The sequence below is a fragment of the Propithecus coquereli genome, unplaced genomic scaffold (assembly GCF_000956105.1).
Source record: "Propithecus coquereli isolate 6110/MARCELLA unplaced genomic scaffold, Pcoq_1.0 Scaffold470, whole genome shotgun sequence".
Taxonomy (NCBI): domain Eukaryota; kingdom Metazoa; phylum Chordata; class Mammalia; order Primates; family Indriidae; genus Propithecus; species Propithecus coquereli.
In genome coordinates, this window is record NW_012150508.1 from 1,456,468 (window position 1) to 1,470,764 (window position 14,297).

Genomic DNA, 14,297 nt, shown 5'->3' on the forward strand with positions numbered 1-14,297 from the left:
TAATAAAAAAAAGGCCCGTTATTCTTAGAGCAATAGGCGGCATGTGGCTTCTTCATCCTTTATCTGTCTTCTTCATTGTAAAGAGTGATTTTTAACAAAATGCAAGAGTGATAGGTACTACTTTTCTTAAACTCTTGGAGTGGTTTCCATCACCTTCATTATAAAAATCTGCCTCCTGAGCTCAGCATAAAAAGCCTTTTGTGATTTGGCTGTTGCCTGTGTGAAAGTTGTCAGAATCAAAATGAAGTTGTGTTTAAAAACACCCTGACAAATAGAGCCTGGGAAGGCTATCAAGAGAAGGTTCTTGTGCTTGTTTGTAATGCTTGATAACAAAACTATCACAAAAGACTGCAAAAACCACAACCTTTTACAGAGGCCACTGGAACCTTACCCAAACAATACTTCTGCGAGGACATCTGCCCAGCAACTGCCTGTCCAACCTTGGACTGGCGTCACGCTTGTCATTCATCCTTGTAGCCAAGGATAATCATTCCAAAACAACTATGTAATCCTCCTCATTTTTTTCTTTAAAATCCGTTGTCCTACCTCCCTGGATACATACATAGCTTACTATGGCACACATTTTCCCATGGCAATGCCCTATTCCTGAATAAGCATCATTTTCTTTTAGAGGGTCTCTCTCTGCTTGTTATTTACATTGATACCTATTTTCTATTTCCTTGGTCTGTCTTTTCCCTACATGCAACTTTAGTCCAAACATAACAGACTGTTCTGGACTTCTGCTGTCACTGCAAAGATATACACTCAGCCCTCTGTATCCGTGGTTCCACATCTGTGGATTCAACCAACTGTGGCTAGAAAATATTAGGGAAAAAAAACCCCAAAAACTTATAATACAACAACAAAAATCACAAATAAAAAACAATATAGTATAATAATGATTTACATAGCATTTACATTTTATTAGGTATTATAAGTACTCTGGAGAGGATTCAAATATTCGGGAGGATGTGCATAAGTTACATGTACATACCGTGCCATGTTACATAATGGACTTGAGCACCCGCAAACAGCGGTGTCTGAGGGGGTCCTGGAACCAATCCATCACAGGTACTGAGGGACAACTACAGAGTACTCTATACTCTCAGGGAGAGCTGAAAATCTACCAGATCCTGAATAAATTACAGAAACATATCGTAAATGCAACGCTAGGCTCCAAGGGTTAAAAAGAAAAAAAAAAGGTAAGCTAAAACCTGACCAGCAAATGGTTATCCTGACATAATTATTAATGTAGCCTCTGTTTCATTCTCAAATGTGTTCTCGTTTGAGCAATAAACTAAATGATCATTTTATTCATAGGCTGTAGTATCAACAGATGTTTTATCATCAGACGACAAGGATCACCAACTTCCCAGGTTCAGATCAATGCATTCTCACTGCCTTTCACCTTACCTTCTCTACTCAGTCAATGCTAAATTTATAGGTTTATTACTTTTACCATTCTACTTTCCGGTACAAAATACTATATCAGTTAGGAAACAAATCAGAACTCACACAGGCTTAAAAAATAATGTCATGCACAACAGGAAATCCTAGACATGTTTGGTTGATCTAGTAATTTAACACTGTCTTTGAGGACCCGCCTTCTTTCTTTTCTTTTCATTCTGCTCTTTATTTTGTCAGCTTCATCCCAAACTGGGCTTCCAACCTCATGGTAGAAAGGCGGCAGCCATTCCAGGCTTTGCATCTATCTGCACCCCAGGCCATTCCAGCATTCCAAGCAAGAATCCTAAAATTCACCTTTATAGAGTTGTCGAGGTTACATGCCCCTCCCCAATCCAATCATTCTGGCCAGGATAATGGGATGAGCTGATTGGCTTGAGTAAATTGGGGTTTGTTCTTAGAGCTGGGGTGAAGTCAGCCTTTCCCAAAGTATGTGTGCTCTTTGGAGGTATTATCAGGAAAAAGGAAGAAAGAACAGAGGCTGATAGACAGCTACCAAGTTTGTAGTCTACAGTATAAGCCTTGATGTGCCTAGCAACCAAACCCAATTAAGTTATTAAAGCCTCAAACTTGATTGAGAGTTATTATGGAGGTTACACTAAAGAACTTTTAACTTGCAGCTGTTTGGGCAAAGACAGGAATTTGGGGGCCAATGTGGTAAGTGAGTGAAAAGAGAATTTATTCTGTTTCTGAGGCCAAATAGATCTGAGTCTTGAACCTGGGTATGAACCTCTTAATTGGCTTTGAACTTTGGTCAAGATAATTACTCTTTGATCCCTATTTTTCCTTACCTGTAACATGGGGATAATTTCCCTATCTTATCCAGTTTTGTGAGAAATAAATAAGATTATGCATACAAAGTGCTCAGTATATTGACTGGCACAAAATAGAGAATCAATGTAAGTTCCTTTTTAGTTTCTAGTCACTAAATTGACTCTGAAATCATCAGCTTAATGATTTTTCCTTGGGTCATTTAGTCCACTTGCCAAGCTGTGGCAGCTCCTTTAGCCTCTGTATATAGTGGCAGAGCTGCATCGTGAAGTAACTTGGTCTCTCACTCTCAACTTTTCTTCTTTGAATAGTGGGAAAAATCTGATTTTTATTGAAATTTCCAACAAATGTAAATGTATTTTTACATCAGTAATAAATGAACACTGAGCTGCTCCCAAATCTTGCTGGCCTGCTTCATTTTCTTCTCACTCTGTGAAGCTTCAACCATTGCATTTGGCCCAAGTGTTGATCCTTTCCTGATGCCTCAGGACATCATAGCTATTTATTCATTTCTCACCAAGACCAAAAGCTATTTTGCTCCAGGGGAGCCCATTAGCTCATTTGCATTAACTTTCCAGACTTTTAGCCAAGAATCTCAAGGTCATAAGGCCATGGAACATCAGCAAGATATTTGACTAATTTTTGGTTTCTTCTTTTAATGCCCAACCTTGACGACATTTGTGTTCATGGTTACCCTTTACCCGCAACCCAACATCAACTGATTGGTCAGCTCAGACGTGTAGGAAATATCAGCATAAACAATGCTTCACTGAACCTCTCCAAGCCTTTAAGATCATGAATAATTCATCAGCTTGCAGTGGTCCTCTTTGCCTCTGGTGGTCCCACTGTGGGTTACAAATGACTAAGTTCAGGGGAAGCCCTCTCCCCAGGATAATTAGTCTTTGTTCAGCTCCACTGAATTAGCATCTTATTTTATCGTACCCTTGGGTTACAGTGGCTATTAAGTTATAAAATTAGCAAATCATTGCTGAAGGTCAGCTGCAGACTATTCTGAAGCCCCTGAATAGGCTTAAATCATTAGGGAAGTTTAGTCTCTGATTTCATGATTAGAGGGATATTTATTATTTTTTAATCTCCAAAAGCAAAAATAGATTTATTTTTCTTTCTGATCATAAAGATTATAAAAATGAATGTTCCCATATCAAACAATACAGAAAATTATAATGAAGAAAAGCAACGATAATTCTAAATCCCAACACCCAGAGACAATCACTGGTAACATTTTGCTGTGTGTGGTCTAGATCTCTCTCTCCCTCCCTCTCTCTTTTTTTTCTTTTTTGAGACAGATTCTAGCTCTGTTGGTCCCAGGTAGAGTGCAGTGGTGTCATCGTAGCTCACTGCAACCTCAAACTCCTGGGCTCAAGTGATCCTCCTGCCTCAGCCTCCCAAGTAGCTGGGACTGTATGCACACACCACGATGCCCAGCTAATTTTTCTATTTTTAGTATAGATGGGGTCTTGCTCTGGCTTAGGCTGGTCTCAAACTCCTGAGTTCAAGTGATCCTCCTGCCTTGGCTTCCCAGAGTGTCAGGGTTACAGGCGTGAGCTGCCAGGCCCAGCCTCTCTCTGTCATTTTGCATAAGTGGAAGTATAGTATAAGCGCAATTTGACCACCACAGAGTACATCTTTTATGCCCATATAGAATTATATCATCATTTTTATGACTATGTAGCATTTTGTTGCATTTGTATGCCAGATTTGATCCAGTCCTCTGTTGATGATCACTCCGTTGTTTCCAAATTGTCCCTATTAGCAATAACACTGCAGTGGGTGACGTTAAACACTTTTGTGTACATATCAGCTTATTTCCTTAGGATACATTTCTAAAAGTGGAATGGCTAGTCACATCAGAAATCTTTGATTCTCAAACGATATCACTGATTCTCAAATGGTATCACAATTTACATGTTGACTATGATACCTGAAGACATGCCAGAAAGTCTGTTAAAAGAAATCCATTGAGGGGATGGTCTTCCAGGTCCAAAATCCATCTTAGACAATCTATAGAAGTGAGGATCCAGGATGGCGGGACCAGGAATGAATACAAGAAGCCCTGGAGGACTGAATGCTGTTCTGGATGCTGAGTGTAGGAGGAGAGTGGCTGTAGCTGGAGGAAATTTTTAGGGGTTTAGCTCTTGACTCTTTCCCCCACTGCTTTAGGATAATCCATGCCTAATTCTTCCAGTGCTAGGCTACTAGTGTTAGTGACCACCGTGTTGAATGAGGGGTTGATGGAAACAGGTGTAGACTGACTGTTCTTGGACATTTCCTCCCCCAATCCCCTCAGACCCTTGGACTAGTATATTGTAAACTAGACATATGCCTCCTCCCCATGTTGCTTCTCCCTGAATGAGGGTTAAAAAGCCTGCCCAGAGGAGTTGTCTGGTGAGGTTGCAACAAACAGGAGTGGTGGCCCTGGGACTCATTGTAATGACAAAGGTAGGGTCTGACCTTTGAATCTTTCTCAATACCTGGCCAGATAAACTGGCTGAACCCCTAGGGGAACCTGAGCTCCTAAGCCAAAATACTCAGACACCAGAGAAGTAAAATTTCCTCAAAAGAGAGAGAAGACAAAACTGAATGACATTTTTCCATCTGAGGCAAAAGAGTGGCAACAGATGGAAGGAGAATTTAATATAAGTATGATAAATATATTTAAGTAAATAAAGGAAGATATTAGCAATCATAAAACAGAACCAAGTAAAAATATTAGATTTTAAAAAATAATTTTTTAAAAAGGAACGCTACCACTTCCTTTCATAGCAGAACATGAATATGGATATATTCCAAAGAGTTTAAGGAGTAGGGAGGGATGAACCCTGGTGCAGAAGACCTAGGCACCTCAGAACTACTAATCTTTTTGTTGCCTCCTTGCCAGGTGATTTATACATCCCCGGTTAGAGGTATTCTTAAGTGAGTCGAATTCTCACTTAACTCTCAAATACAGTCATGACTAAGTTTGGAGATAAGTTGGTTTGGCTTATTCTCTCCCCTCTATTGAATTTATTATTAATATTATATAATTTCACCTTGATTAAATATACTTTTCACCTTGTCATTGTTTTATGTATGCTGTATTTTAGTTAACTCTTTGGTAAATAGGATAACACCTATCTTATCTATGGCATGTACTGTATATTTATTCCATCCAACCACCCAACATCTGTTTGATGGGTGTCACAGTAGGAATCGGTAAAGATGAAAATAAAACACGGCCTCTTCCCTTAAGGAATTATACTCTGGTGAAGGAGTTGAACACACACATGAATATGTCATGGTGATGCTGCAGTCAAGGTTACGCAGTTGGCTACTGGCAAGGTTGGACTCAATGGAATATTTTGATTGTTAGACTTTGTGATGCAAAGTGCATAATATATGTGTTTCATGAAAGATGTAATGTGTAATACAGGAGCAAAAGCTTAAACATGTTTATTACCTATCTTATCAATTGCATCTCTTCTTTAGGACTCTTAAAGGCCTGTGTTATCAGTCTTTCAAAGTCATGTGCATACAGAGAGAAAGAGTTATTCTGCTGTAGGCATTTCAAAACCAATGGAGTAATTGATCTTTGAATTCTTGGAACAGATTCAGTGCTCTAAAATGTTCATGTACAGTAATAATAAATTGAGCCCAAGGTCATACACAATTTAGCTGCAAATCATAATAAAATCTTCTCATATTCACAGGTTGTCTGTGGTAGCTGAATTTCTATAGATAAGTGATTGTTCCTCTTTGCAGTCTGGGAGGGTTTACTTCTGATTGAGGAAGATACTTTCCTAGTTTGAGATTGGGGGGGAATGAAGGTTAATTTGTCCCTGCTGTTTTTATTTATTTATTTATTTGATAGGGACAGGGATCTCACTATGCTGCTCAGGCTGGTCTTGAACTCCTGGCCTGAGGGAGTGATCCTCCTGCCTCAGCCTCCCAAAGTGCTAGGATTATAGGTGTGAGACACTGTGCCCAGCTCCTACTGTTTTCTCATTTGTTCATTTTTATTTGAATTCCCCTGAGCAATTAGCTTCATAGGATATTGCCAGACCTTTCTTCCAAACTTTCTGAGTTTATCCAAGAATATCTGAAATATAAGACAGTCTCAATGCCATATTAAATTTAATTAACTTATGGCGCAGTGTAATGCATATATTTCATAACACATCAGGATATTTCTTTTTCTCAAACTTCACACATGCTCTGGTTGGAGTTGTCTTTTACCCATTTATTCCCTCATGTCTAGCTCCTCATCCTATCCTTCAGGTGTCAGTTTAGACGGACACCTCCCACCCCCAACATTACTCTCAATCTTGATGCTCATCCATTCATCCTTTTATTTAACACATTTATGGATACCTCACCTGCTATATACCAGGCACTGCTAACTGCTAAGTGTTAGGATACAATGATAGGCAAAACCAGAAGAGATTCTTGCCCTCTTGGAGCATACGGTGAAGAGCGGGAAGAAGACCTTAGGAAGTGATCACACAAGGAGAGGTAAATTGCAACTGTCACAAATACCATGAGGAGGAGGTGCTCCATGTTGTGTATTAGAGTCTAACCTAGTGGGGTTGGATAGGCGGGACTTCCCTGAAGAAATGCCATCAACATACTGTTTGTCAGCTTCATGGCTGTTATGGGCTGAATTGTGTACTCTCAAAATTCATATGTTGAATTCTAACTCCCAGTACCTCAGAATGTGACTGGATTTAAAGAGGAAATTAAGGTAAAATGAAGTCGCATGAGCAGGTCCTAATCCAGTATGACTTCTGTTCTTATAAGAAGAGAAGATTAGGACATAGAAAACACATAGATAGAAGGACAACCACGTGAACGCACAGTGAGAAGGTGGTCATCGACCAGCCAAGGAGAGAGATGTCAGAAGAAAGCAAACCTGCTGACATGTTGATCTTGGACTTCCAGCCTCCAGAATTGTGAGAAAATAAATTTCTGTTGTTTCAGCCACGCAGTCTGTGATATTTTGTTATGGCAGCCCTAGAAAACCAATATAGTGGCCCTTAGAAGTATTTATTTTATTTATTTGTTGTTCGACTTGTTTGTTTCCTGCCACTGGCTTGGAGGACTGAATCTGCCTTCTTCAACATTGTATTTCAGCATCTACCTGTTGCTCCATAAATTAATATAACTATATTAGAGACATAAACGGTGCCAGGAGTTTTGCAGAGTTTTGCCCTGAAGGAATATGTGAACATGTTAGTTTGCATATCGAAAGGTGTTTCACCTCGGAGGGCATCTCAAAGATCAGTGGTGGCTGCATCCCAAGATGGCGCCGTGATCCTCAGCACCTGCGGTTTTGACTTGCTTTGGAAGGACAAAGCAGGTCTGCTAGGAGCCACAGGATGAGAGCCGATCAAAGAATGCCCACCCTCCAGACAGACACCTGTGGCTAAAAGCAATTAGCCCAAGGGACAGTTCCTGCTTAAACTCCTGACTACCTGTCTCAATGCACAATAGCTTGATAAAGAAAATATGGAGCCACTATATCCGTGTTTAACCCTTCTGTTAAGTAATAAATTTATCTTAGAACTTAGAAGTTAGTCTTCAAAAGATTTTGTAACCATTTGTTCACGTAGATAGAGTTAGTTAAGGGATTTGAAGGAGCCTTTTGAAAAACTGTTAACCTAAGAGGAACTACCTGTTGTTACGTAAATCTGTTACCCCTGGCAACTGATCACTGTACCTATAAATGTCCATATAAAACTTCACTCTTGGCCTTTTGTGATTGATGGAGAGATCCAAGGACCCCTCAGTATCCTGCTTTGCCTATAATCTTTATAAATCTATAAAACTATACCTTCGTCTCTGTGTATTCTTTGATTTCCATTATTTTCCATTTTCTATTATTTTATTATCCTTTGCAATGACCCCTACCTAAGGGACCCGATTTTTTGCTGGGAGCATAGGTATCTCCCCGCATCTAGCACAGTGCCAAACATAATATTTGCCCAACGAATATTTGTTGCATGTTGACAAAAAAGACTAAGTGGGTGCATGCCATGTTGTCATTGAGAATTCTGGGTTGACATTGAACTTTGAATGCCCACTTCCTTCCTTGACCCACATGGAGACCTTGTTCTGCCTGTGAAATCTTGGGATTCCTGCTTCCCTTTGTTATGTTTCCTGAATTTCCTCAAACTGAAACAAAGTATTCACTTCACGCTTTTTCTTGGAGAAGAAACATCTGAATGAATCTCCCTCAGGTGAGTTATTCATTCCTTCCCCAGTGTTTGCACATAACACATTCTGAATTTTCAAATTCAACACATTTTTGGATTCATCTAACTTTCTGATAGATCCCAGCAGAAGTGCTGTTTTTTCACTTCTGTCAGCTTCGTTTCCTCTACTAGTGATGTGGTCTGCTTCACTTGTTCCACCCCCAGGAGTCCACAGGTCACATAAGGGTCTCCAGCTGTCACCTTTACTTTCAGTTTGGGCTTCCTTATTTGATGGCTGCCTACAGTTTTCACACAGAAAAAGGAAACTTATTTTCCCTTCAGGATGCCATTTCCCCTCTTTTCTCCTTCTGGATATCTTGAGATGGTTAAAATTTTGTGTTCTGAAATCTGCCACTTACTAGGAATGTGAATTTGGGAAACTTATGTAATCTCTATAAGGTAAGCTTCCTTCTCTTCAAAAGGAAGTGATAATTTTATAAATTACAAGAGATGGTATACCTAGTAAATGCTCAATAAATTTAACAAATGATGGTGATGACATTTTTGGCTTCTCTTTTTAAAAAACTTTTATCATGGAAAATTTCAGACGTTTCTGTTCTATATAAGAAACAATATAATGAGTTCCATGTACCTATCACTCACATGGCTAGTCTTGCTTCTCGTATACCCTCCTTATGTGATGATGTATTTACTATTGACAGAGATTTGTTTTCAGCCTCCTTTATCCTCCAATTAATCTGCAGCCCTTGAAGTGTAAATGCTATAAAACTTGTCTCATTGAGATTAGTTGGAACAAAAAGGTTGGAATCTAATTTAGTAAAAACTGGTCAGTAATTTAAAGGCAATTGTAGTTTTATTATTTTTAAAGTCTTATAGTAACCAAAATTAAACTAATTGTTGGAAAGCTGAGATCTTTTAGGATCTATTTTGATGACTATAAGGATATTTAAAGGACTACCTTAATTGTTTGTAAATACGTATTTATGAAGAGCTTATTTTTCTCAAATGAGAAGGTTAAATATTTTCCTTGAAATTTATGTTGTAAGGAAATATTGTCATCTCAGGTTGTCAGAAGCATAGAGCCAATGGTGGGTCATGCTGAAATTGTCTTCATTCACAAAACAGTTATAAAAACAGTTATAATAACTTCGTTCATCTGTTTAGCATCTACCATGTATTGAGGCTTGACATAATCTTATTTCATTAAAATGGTCACAACTATTACCTGTTGGCATTATCTTGATTTTAAAAATGAGGTAAAAGTCAAACTCATAGAGGTTAAATAATTTGCCCATGTTTATACAGCTAAGAAGAGGAAGAACTGGAATGGAATATGAACCAGTTCTTGCTAACTTCAAAGCCCACATACTCTCCTCTATGCCTTGCTTCAACCCAATAGTAGAGGAAAACTCACAGGTGGCTGACTATTATCAAATGTAGTGAGAGCTCTGGGAGAGGTAAGAACAAAGTGCTATGGGATCATAGAGGAAGAGTACCACTAACTAAGCCCTTAGTTTCGGGTGAAGGCTTCCCAGAGAGAAGGCAGATGGGCCTTGAAGGGTGATTAGAAAAAATTAAAACAGAGTCTGTTCAGTGAAAAGTAGGCAAGTGTTTTTGTGAAGTCAGAGGTGTTATCGAAAAAACTGTATAGAGTAGAGTGGATAGAAGCCCGGGTCTAGGGAGCTAACATGTTCAAAACCCAGCTCTGTCACACAGGAGCTTAAGTGCTTTAACTTCTATCAATTTCAGTTTTTTTTATATGTAAAATGAAAGTATCTCATAGTATTGAAAGGATTAGGTTAAAGGAGATGATGCATATAAAGGATTTAGCATACTTCCTGGCACATTTTGATTATTATTTCTCACAGTAGAAAAAAATTACAGCTCTTTTTTCATCAATGGTTGGGTAAATAGTACACATCTGGAATACTATGTTCAATTAGGAAAATCTTTTCTGGATTGGGAGGAAGGAGAATAGTATTTGAGCCACATGTGAGAGGCCTCTGTCATAGCAATTATGTAACATTAGTTGCACTCATTATTTATTTAATTGACAAATAAACGTATACATTTATGGGGTACAATATGATGTTTTGATCTATGCATACATTGCAGAAAGACTACATCAAACTAATCAACTATCCATCACCTCACCAACTTACCATCACTCATTTCTTTTGTATGTTTATGTTGTTATACAGATGTGAGTACCCCTGAGTAGGGCTCTGGCTTCTCTTTTTACCTCAGCAACATAACGTTCTAGCTTTTAGCAACCCTTCAGCTTTTGCTAAATGAGTGGAAGCTTTCTTGCCCCTAATTTTCTTGAGGTAAGTTACCCTTTCTCTGCCTTTAGTTTGTGCAATCCCAAATGTGTATGCCACCTAGAGAAGGGGTTGTCAAACTATTTTTATAGCAGAAATCTGAACCCAAATAGAATCTCATGCTGAAGCCGGATATATAAAACACAAAGGGAGTTCTTGTTTTGGTTGAAGGAGGTGGAAGATGGTCCCACGTCTTGCCGTCTTTGCTCCTCAACTGTGCTGCCCCATGGACTGCCTGGAAGCAGAGGAGCGGTTCTCAAGTGTGGTCTGTGGACCCAGCTGCATTAGCATTAGCATCAGCTGGGCACTTGTAGGGAATGCAAAATCTCCTCTCTACCCTAGATCTAGAGGCCTGTGTTTTAATAAACCTTTAGGTGATACTCAGGCACGCTAACGTTTGAGAACCACTGCAGGAGAGCTCCTTGGGGGCTTCCTGAAGACATCGCTGAGCACAGGAAGACCTCTGGCTTCCCATGAAGTGCTATTTTTCATTAATATTCTCGGAACAGGAAGTGCCATCCTTTGCCGTTAAACCACAGGTCTTCAACATGCCTAGGGGGTACAAGACAAGCTACTTAAATCCGCCCTTCGAAGACTCGCGGCGCTGAACTGCGCAGGCGCAGTGCTGCACGCAGGGCGGGCTGTGGGAGGAGCCTCTCGGGCTGCGGCTTCAAAACCGAAGCGGAACTTCCTGCATGCAGAGCACAGCTGCCCTCGACCTGTGGACATCACTGACTCAGGATGTTCACCTCCGTGATTCCTCCGGCAGCAGAAGGTGGCGGCTCTGCTTGTACTGGGATAAATGGAAGTGCCTGTTGTGGTTGCTGTGGAATCTAATTCTTTCCCTTTTAGCCTTTCTGACTGGGTGTGAACTCTTTTTTTCGGAAGAGCAGAAGACGGAGCAAGGTATCTCTGGATTGAAGGCCTCGAAGCCGGCCGGGCGCGGTGGCTCAAGCTTGTAATCCTCGTTCTCTGGGAGGCTGAGGCAGGAGGATCGCTTGAGCCCAGGAGTCTGAGGTTGCTGTGAGCTAGGCTGACGCCGCGACACTCTAGCCTTGGCAACAGAATGAGACTCTGTCTCCAAAAAAAAAAAAAAAAAAAAAGCCCTCGAAGCCCCCTGCTTAAAGGCTCCCCAGAAATCACATGATAACCGGAGAGACTTTCCAGAGACTTTACCTCAGATACCTAGAAAGTATTTCCCAGGGAGGTCACCCATCGTGCAGATCAGAGCCTCTCATAAATCCCTGAAGTGTGGGATGCAGGATGACACCAAGAAGGAGGAGGAAAAACGCTGCCAAGGTCAGGAGGAAGGTAAGATTTTGAGAAAGGTCCTTAGCTGGAGGGAGCAGTAATTGAGACCTAGCAGGAGCCTCTTCAGAAAAAGCAGAGGCCCTAGCAAGTTGTCACGAGTGGAAGCCAAAATTTAGAAACAGCCAACTCCCCCAAATGAGTGCCAGAAAGCTGTGAAAATGCCTTTTGCCTTGTGAGGAAAGTGCAGAACAGTTCTCTGGGTGATCTTGGACCAATTCAGTTTTCCCACCCTTTCTTGCTTGCAGTTCTCAAGAATAACCATAGAATATTCTGGGAACACAATATCCTGAGATAGGGAGGAACTGCTGGAAACAACCCAGGAATTGTTCCTCTCCCTCCTAGGGGATATATCATTTTGAATTAGGGAGGAACTACCAAGCTCAGCCATGGCTTTGTTTCTGCTTATCCTGGAACTAAGATATCCTTTAGAGTTTTATCCAGTGAGTCCTTTTGCCTCTGAGGTATACAGCTTGGGGTGGGCTGCCTTACAGGGTCCCTCAGCTGCATTGCAAGTGTGGCACGCACAGTGGAGACTCCACCTTCCCCTAGCAGCTTTCTCGAGCCTTGGGGACCTGCTCACAATGGCTCCTAAGCTGCTTTTGCTCCTTGCTGGCTATCACTGCTTCATGTAATGTGTTGAGTGTAAGTGTGTTTTGTCTTACTGAACTTGGCAGAAGTTGGTTACTAGTGTAGAGTGAATCTGCTCTGCAGAAAGGATATAGGAAGTTTGCTTGGGGCTGTGATACTCAAGCCAGTATCTAAATCATTCAGTGGGATGCATGGTCTTGGCCTCTTATTGGTATCCTGGGCACCACGTGGATTAGGGTCTACAAAAATTTGAAGGAGCTGCATAATGAGTACCAAAGTTTCAAAAAATGTGGACCCCAAAGATCTTTGAGATCACTATCTGTATCTTGGGTAGACTTCTGTGACAGCATTTTTTTTTTTTGAAAAAGCTAAAGATATGTTGCAGATTGGCTAATGCCTGCATTCAGAACTCCCTCCATGATTCCATACTCTGATGTAAACATTGTCACTGGTGAGGCCTAATCAGATGTCAGTATAGTGTCAGAAATGATGAGCATTTAGTTGGAGTTCAGAGAGCATTTTTGTTTCACTGAAGGTAAGAAATTTCAGGAGGCAGTGATGGGATTGATAAAGCAGATACATTTTCTGCCTAGGAAGAATGATAGGCTAGTGCCCATCATTAATTTATACCAGCACTGGCTTCTTTATTCCAGTAGATGTCTTCACTCTTGAATCCAGAGCTGACAGCTACTGTGTATGTCTGCTGAAGTAGTAGTTCACAAGAAAGAAAACCAAACTTCTTTCTTACAAGGAAGAAAGAAATTTAGTTACTAAAAGACTACGTTGAAGCCACAGAAGGAATAAAAAAAGCATTTCTTCAGCTGTCTAAGCCCAGCAAGTTGACTTCATGGGGAAAGTTGTCAATGGCAAACTCCGAGCCAAGACAGATCCTTTAGTGTGTTTTTTGCCTGTGACCTAGCTCTGAGTGCACACCATAGATTGACCAGTGACCACATGGAACTAGCCAAAGCTTTTATGGAGATATGTTACCAGCTGTAGCATCAGTTTAAGACTGAGCTCAGCCTAAAAATTGTGTACTTCAACATTAACCCCAAAGATAGCCATAAGTATATGAAAGTCAGGCCTGAGGACAATTTCTACTATGACCAGAGTCAATGGAAAGGCTGTTCGATCTGTGCTAGTTCAGTGGGGAAAAGAAATACCAGGATTGAGAGTAGGAAATCCTGCAGTGCTTCAACAAGTTTACCTCCATCCATTCAGGTGGCTGTCCCTCCATCCATAATCTTCAGAATCTAATCCCAAGAGGCCAGATGGAAAGTTCCTTTTTGGAAGAAGCTCTAAGGTATGTATATCTTCTTTTTTCTGATGACATGGACTTATTTAACCTTGGAAAATATGTACTTAATACAGAGGATCATCTCTGGCCCATCTGAACTTTAGCTTAAAAAGATTGGAAAAAAAACCAATGTAAGTAGCAGTGTCACAACTCCCAATGATGAGACTTTTCTGGATTGAACATTGTGTATGATAGAATTTTTATTTTATGAAAGTCATAGATTGACAAGCCCAGTTGGTTATGGATAAAATTAGTCATCTTTTGACTTTTGGCTACTGTGAGCCAGACAAGCTCTAAATCTGGGCTGGAAATGGCAAGTCCAGAGGCACATCTGGG